This window comes from Mirounga angustirostris, unplaced genomic scaffold (assembly GCF_029215605.1).
Source record: "Mirounga angustirostris isolate CCGP_5_RB_7025 unplaced genomic scaffold, mMirAng1.0.hap1 SCAF_2, whole genome shotgun sequence".
Taxonomy (NCBI): Eukaryota; Metazoa; Chordata; class Mammalia; order Carnivora; family Phocidae; genus Mirounga; species Mirounga angustirostris.
The window spans coordinates 100,286,580-100,294,329 of NW_026991710.1; the positions used below are offsets into that span (position 1 = coordinate 100,286,580).

At 40.9% G+C, this 7,750-nt stretch overlaps 1 pseudogene; it reads right to left on the reverse strand.

Moving 5' to 3' along the window:
- Positions 1 to 751: 751 nt before the first annotated feature.
- On the reverse strand, positions 752 to 5,362 carry LOC135363540 (tigger transposable element-derived protein 1-like; annotated as a pseudogene).
- Between the last annotated feature and the right edge of the window lie 2,388 nt (positions 5,363 to 7,750).

Here is a 7,750-nt window from a genome sequence, read left to right on the forward strand (position 1 = left end):
TGTTTGCAATTCCCAATTGGCTGACAGGGCTTGTGGGGCTAGTAGAGCTAAGTAAGAATATTCTGTTAGATTCTCAGAGTCTTGCATATATTATTATAGGCTAAGTCACAAGCAAACGCCCTTCATAATGAAAAGGGACTTGAAAGAACCCACCTGAACATGTGGAGCTTTTCCTCTTATTTAATTATATTAATAAAGTATACCGAATTTTTTCCTATCAAAATTAATTTATATTGCCCTCCTACACTTGAAGGTGGGATTTGAGTGGTGGTCTGAGTTTTAGAATAAGCCAACCCAGCTTCAAAACCTGGCTCTAGACCCAAAAGTGCAGAAAACAAACAGCAACAAAAAACTAGATACATTGGATTTCATCAAAATTAAAACTTCTGCATATAAAAGAGAATGAAAAGATAACTCAAGAGTGGGGGAAAAAACATAATTGCAATCATATACCTTTCCTGGACCCTTACAGATGAAATCTCTGAAAGCTCCTACCCAAACTCAGGATGACAATGTCTGAAGCCTCAGCCCATCTGTGATGGACGGACTGGAATACTCTTACTACCATAGTCTATGAAATAGGATGAACTGGGAGTAAGCTACAGTCATGGGCTTCCCTACCTGCCATCACGTGGGCCTGTTTTGTATACTTATCACTGTGTATGCTTTGGTTCTCTTGTACTTTTTTTTTTTTTTAACAATGCTGATCAAGGTGAAGCCAATACAGCACAAAACCTTTTTTGTTCCTGAGTTTCAAACAACAGTGATCAGTTAGCATGACTTCTCAGAAGCAACTCACATGTTTTATTCTATTTGTTCTAAAAGGACAAAAACAAAAACCAAGTTCAGCAATATATTAGATTGGTGTGTTTCTTGCTTGATATAAGTCAGCATATGCCCAAATCTAATTCAGTTCATTTTGGATGATTTCTTTTGGACAATCTGAAAAGTTAAACAGATCTCAGACCAACTGTATCAATTAAAATTCTCTTTTGCTTGGAAACCAGGTGATAATGAATAGCACATATCTCCAAGCCATGAACAAAGGGAAGATGCGTGTACAGAGAATAACAAATGGTTTATGAGTAACATAAATTCACAAAGCCTGGTAAATTAATGTTTTTGAATTTTTAAAGAAGTCTACTTAGTGTTAAAAATCAGTGAGTACAGCAGAGGCATACTTTGGAGATGTTGCAAGTTCGGTTCAGACCATTTACTTAAAGCAATAAAGCCAGTCAAATGAACGTTTTGGTTTCCCAGGGGATATAAATGTTTACACTATATGGAGTCTATTAAGCATGAAATATTAGGTCAAAAAAACCCCACAATGTACATACCTTAATTTAAAAATACTTTATTGCTAAGAAAGGTTAACCCTCATCTGAGCTTTCAGCAAGTTGTAACGTTTTTGCTGGTGGAGAGTCTTGCCTTGATGTTGATGGCTGCTCACTGATCAGGGTGGTAGGTGCTGAAAGCTGGGGTGATTGAGGCAATCTCTTAAAATAAAGACAACAATGAAGTTTGCTGCATCAATCAAACTCTTTTTTTATAAATGATTTCTCTGTGGCATGTGACGCTATTTGATAGTATTTTACCCACAGTAGAACTTCTTTAAAAAATTGGAGTTGATCCTCTCAAACCCTGCTGCTCTATCAACTAAGTTTATGGAATATTCTAAATCCTTCGTTGTCACTTTGACACTCTTCACAGCATCTTCACCAGCAGCAGATTTCTTCAAGAGCCCACTTTCTTTGCTCATCCATAAGAAGCAACTCCTCATCCATTCAAGTTTTATCCTGAAATCGCAGCAATTCATTCACATCTTCAGGCTCCACTTCTAATTCTAGTTCTCTTGCTGTTTCCACCACATCTGCAGTCCCTTCCTCCACTGAGGTCTTGAACCCCTCAAAGTCATCCATGAGGGTTGGAATCAACTTCTTCCAAAGTCCTGTGAGTGCTGATATTTTGGCCTCCTCCCATGAATCAAAAATATCCTTAATGGCATCTAGAATGCTGATTCCTTTGCAGAAGGTTTTCCATTTACTTTTTCCAGACCCATCAGAGCAATCACTATCTATGGCAAGTAGGACCTTACAAAATGTATTTTTTAAATAATAAGACTTGAAAGTTGACATTACCACTTGATCCATTGCAGAACAGATGTTGTGTTAGCAGGCCTGAAAACAACATTACTATTGCTGTCCATCCCCATCAGAGCTCTTGGGTGATGAAGAGCTCTGCATTGCCAATGAGCAGAACAATTTTGAAAGGCCTCTTTTTATCTGACAAGTAGGTCTCAACAGTGGGCTTAAAATAATCAGTAAACCATGTTGTAAACAGATGTTCTGTCATCCAGGTTTTGTTGCTCCATTTATAGAGCACAGGCAGAGGAGATTTAGCATAATTCTTAAGAGCCCTGGGATTTGGGGGATGATAAATAAGCACTGGCCTCAATTTAAAGTTACCACCTACATTAGCTCCTAACAAGAGAGTCAACCTGTCCTTTGAAGCTTTGAAGCCAGGCATATCCTCTCTGGCTAGGAAAGTCCTAGATGGTATCTTCTTCCAATAGAAAGCTATTTCATTGACATTGGAAAGTCTTTGATTAAGTGTAGCCATCTTCATTAATTACCTTAGCCAGAACTTCTGGATAACTTGCTGCTTCACCTTGGACTTTTATGTCATGGAGATGACTTCTTTCCTTAAACCTTATGAGCCAACCTCCGCTAGCTTCAGACTCCTCTGCAGCTTCTCCACCTCTCTCAGCCTTCATAGAATTGAAGAGAGTGAGGACCCCGCTATGGATTAGGCTTCGTCTTAAGGGAATGTTGTGGCTGGTTTGACCTATGCAGATCACTAAAGCTTTCTCCGTACCAGCAATAAGGCTGTTTCACTTTCTTATCATTCATGTGTTCATGTATTCACTAAGGTAGTACTTTTAATTTCCTTCAAGAACTTTTCTTTTGCATTCACAGCTTGGCTAACTGGTGCAAAAGACCTAGTTTTCAGCCTGCCTTGGCTTTTGACATGCCTTCTTCACTAAGCTTAATGATTTCTAGCTTTCAATTTAAACTGAGAGAATTGTGACTCTACCTTTTATTTGAACACTTACAGGCCACTGTAGAATTATTAACTGGTCTAATTTTATTACAACAGTAACATCAAAGATCTCTAATCACAGATTGCCATTACAAATATATTAATTTAAAAGTTTGAAATATTGTGAGAATTACCAAAATGTGATACAAAGTGGAACAAATACTGTTGGAAAAATGGCACTGATGGGGCACCTGGGTAGCTCAGTCAGTTTCAGCTCAGGTTATGATTTCATGGGTCCTGAGATCGAGCCCTGAATGGGGCTCCATCCTCAGTGGGGAGTTTACTTGAAGATTCTCTCCCTCTGCCCCTCCCCATACTCTCTCCCACACTCACACTCTCTCTCTCTCTCTCTCTCTCAAATAAATCTTTTTTAAAATTGGCACTGATAAACTTGCTCAATGTAGGATTGCTACAAACCTTCAATCTGTATTTTAAAAAAAAAAGCAATGTCTACAAAGCACAATAAAGCAAAATACAATAAAGTAAGTATGTCTCTATTGTTTTTATATGCTAATCTTTGTTAGGAGACAAAAAATATTACATACATTATTTTAAAAGAAAGGGTTTAATATAAAGAATTAAACTAGGTAATATTTCTTAACTGGAGAACTGAAAACAGAAAAATTAAAGAAGAATAAGATGTCATAAAACTAACAACTGCAGGAAGTTAGGAAAATAAAGAGATGTTGGAACTATTAAAATTAGAACTTTGGACAAGAAGCCTCATACAGCAAATACTCAGAAAAAGGAATATTCCTTAACTGGAGCAGGTGTCTCTGAATTTGGAGGAGGAACTCCATGGGGCATAGAGTCAGACTTCTCAGAAGGGATGCTTAATGGCAGCTTTAGTGTCCCCAATGGGCATAATGAGATCTAGTTCTTCAAAGGCTGGAAAATCTGCAAACTGGATTCAATTGCTTCTATAAAAATAAAGTGTCAGTGATAGATTAAAGAAATGAGACTCTTGTGATATTAGCAAGAACCCAATCTGACAGCAAATAAGCAGAACCTTTTTCTTCTTTCTCCTCCAACTTTGCAGTTCTCTCTAGTGCCCCCTTTTGTCAGTCTAAGAGCCAACTGGCAAAAAAATCCGGTTAGCAGAATCCACCCGATACCACAAAGCAGAGATTCAATGTGAGTTTGGACTTGAGATATAATAGCTGAATAACCAGTGCAAATCTACCCCTTTGGCTACTCAGCACCCATTCCCACTCTTTCCACATATGTTTGAACTTTCATACAGCAACAAAAAGAACTCCATATTTGCACCTAACCTGATGGAACTATCCCTTAGACAAATGCATGGTTTGTATGTATGAAGGTACATAAAGAAGTATCCTCAATGATCTTGCATTTTAGTAAGAGGAAAAATAATAAAATACTTCAGGTGTTTTTAGATTATAATAGGTTTACCAAAAGGAATAAACAAGATGATCTGTTAGAGCTATCAAAGGGAGACGGAAGGGGGGAGGCTCGTCAGAGAAAGTGGTTGGCGAAGGCCAATCTGAAAATGTAAAATTGAGGTTAAAATACGAAGGAAGCAGTGGAACCAGTCATGACAAGAACTGAGAGAATAAGTTCCCGGTCAGAAAGAACAAGTCTCTCAGAGCCCCTGAGTTGAGATGTGCCTGGGCGCTTGAAGCACCGTGAGCCAAAAGGATGGTATGAGAGGAGGTTAGAGAGACAAGCACAGGCCAACATGAGGTCCTCGGAAGCAAGAAATTTGTGTGGTTATTTCTGCTCTAAGACATATGCATTTTTTAAAGATTTTATTTATCTATTTGAGAAACAGAGAGAAAGAAAGCACGAGCAGGGGAGGGGCAGAGGGAGAAGCAGATTCCCTGCTGAGCATGGAATGTGGGGCTCGATCCCAGGACCCTGAGATCATGACCTGAGCTGAAGGCAGATGCTTAACCGACTGAGCCACCCAGGAGCCCCAAAACATATACATTTCTAAAAACCACTCTGCTATGCCAAATCACACAATAAAAACCACAGGTTTTAAGGGAAAATACAGGGCTAAAGGTAAAGCACTTAAAAATTTTGTGACACTTTAAAAACTGATTAAAACCTAATAAAACAGCACATTTTTACACATTTTTAATGATCACCGACATAAATACTACAGTAACTATATACCTGAAGTTTGCTCATGGAAGCGGGCATCGGAAGAGCTGCAGCTCTGAGTTTTGGGTGGTGGAAGGAGGGTTATCTGAAATCCAGCGGAAAGCAGTAATACCTGATGTGGACAGGTGTGGCCCATAACCCACAACGAACTGAGATAGCTGGGCGGGCAGGGTGGGGGATGCTTTGAGGTGTGTGCATGCGTGCTCCATTCACTGGGTCAGTTTCTGCATTCATCTGGTGTTTTTAAAACATTAGCAGGGGGCGGAGCAAGATGGCGGAGGAGTTGGAGACCTGGATTTCGTCTCCTCTCAGGAATTCAGCTGGATAGGGATCAAACCATTCTGAACATCTACAAACCCAACAGGAGATCGAAGAAAAGAAGAGCAACAACTCTCGCATCAGAAAAGCGACCACTTTCTGGAAGGTAGGACGTGCGGAGAAGTGAATCCGCGGCGATATTCGGGAGGATAGACGGCGGGGGAGGGGCCTCCGTCGGCCGCTTCTGGCAAGTGATAGAACCACGGAGCACAAAATCGGAACTTTTAAAAGTCTGCTCCGCCGAGGGACGTCACTCTGGTGGCTAAGCGGGGGGTGGAACCCTCCAGGACAGTGTGGTCTCAGGACCCCCGGGGTCACAGAAAGACCGGGGGTGCCTGAGGGCGGCAGAGCTCCCAGGTAACGGAGCAGGGAAGCCGGCTGCAGAGGCGGGGCCCAGGCGCGGGCTCTCAGCTCGGGGTGGCCATAAGCCGTGATCCGCGGCACAGTCGGGCCCCTCTCCTCCAGCAGGGACCCAACAAGCGGCAGATCCGGGGAGACTCACCTTCCTCCCCCGGGAGGAGCCGCGCGGGAGTGCACCGCAGGGATCTGCCGGGTTTGGAGACTCCACCCGGGGTCAGGTGCCAGAGATAGAAACGCGCGGTCACAGGCCGGGTGAGCACGGAGTGCGGCCGGAGACGGGGAGACGGGACTGACTGACGGCTTTTCTCTGGGGCTCACTGAGGAGCGGGGCCCCGAGTTCTCGGCTCCTCCGGGGCGGAGATTGGGAGGCTGCCATTTTCACTCTCCGCCTCCAAAGCTGTACGGAAAGCTCGCAGGGAACAAAAGCCCCGGAGAGCAAACCCGAGCAGATGACTTAGCCGGGAGGGGGCAAGGGCGGGGCACTTCCGCCTCCGGCAAAGACATTTGGGAACCACGGCAACAGGCCCCTCCCCAGAAGATCAGCGAGAACAGCCAGCCAAGACCAAGTTTACCGATCAATGAGAGCGGCAGAACTCCAGCGCTAGGGGAATACTGCACATAGAATTCATGGGTTTTTTACCATGATTCCTTAGTCTTTTAAAGTTAATTTTTTTTAACTGTCTTTTTGTCTTTTTATTTATTTTGAATTTTTCTTTTTCCCTTTTTCAAACAACATCTTATCAATCCCTTTTTTTAAAAAAAAACATTTTTATTTTTCATACTTCATAGTAGTTACCCGTATTTTTGGCTTATATATATAAGTTGTTCTCTCTTTAAAATTTTGAGATAGTTTCTTCTAACAGATTAAAATATACCCTAAATCTCTAGTATATGGTGTTTTCTATTCCCCTGCCTGATCACATCCTCTCCCTTTTTTTTTCTTTTTCTTTTTTCTTTTTTTAAATCCTCTTCTTTCTTTTTTCAAACAACTTCTTATCAATTCCTTTTATAAAATTTTTTATAATTTCCATTTTTACAGTCATTTTCCATCCCTTCATCATATCAACCCTTATTTTTGTACATATATAAGTTTTTCTTTCTTTAAAATTTTGGGAGACACTTTCTTCTAAAAGACCAAAATACACCCCAAATCTAGTGTGTGGCACTGATCTATATACCATATAGATCATATTTGATCACATTCTGGTTTTTCTTTTGTTGTTGTTGTTTTGTTTGGTTTGTTTTTGTTTTTATCTTTATCTTTTTCTTTTTTTTCTTTTTCTTTTTTCTCTCTTTCCCCTTCCTATCCCACTGCTTCAGGTCTTTTCTGATTTGTTTAGAGTATATTTTCTGGGGACGTGGTTACTTTGCTAGCATTTTGTTCTCTCATTAATCTATTCTTCTCTGCACAAAATGACAAGACGGAAAAAATCACCTCAACAAAAAGAACAAGAGGCAGTACCAACTGCCAGGGACCTACTCAATACGGACATTAGTACGATGTCAGATCTAGAGTTCAGAATCATCACTTTAAAGATACTAGCTGGGCTTGAAAAAAATATGGAAGTTATTAGAGAAACTCTTTCTGGAGAAGTAAAAGAGCTAAAATCCAACCAAGTAGAAATCAAAAAGGCTATTAATGAGGTGCAATCAAAAATGGGGGCGCTAACTGCTAGAATAAATGAGGCAGAAGAGAGAATCAGTAATATAGAAGCTGAGAAAAAGAGAGATAAACAACTACTGGATCACGAGGGCAGAATTCGAGAGATAAGCGATACCATAAGACGAACCAACATTAGAATAATTGGGATCCCAGAAGAAGAAGAAAGAGAGAGAGGGCCAGAAG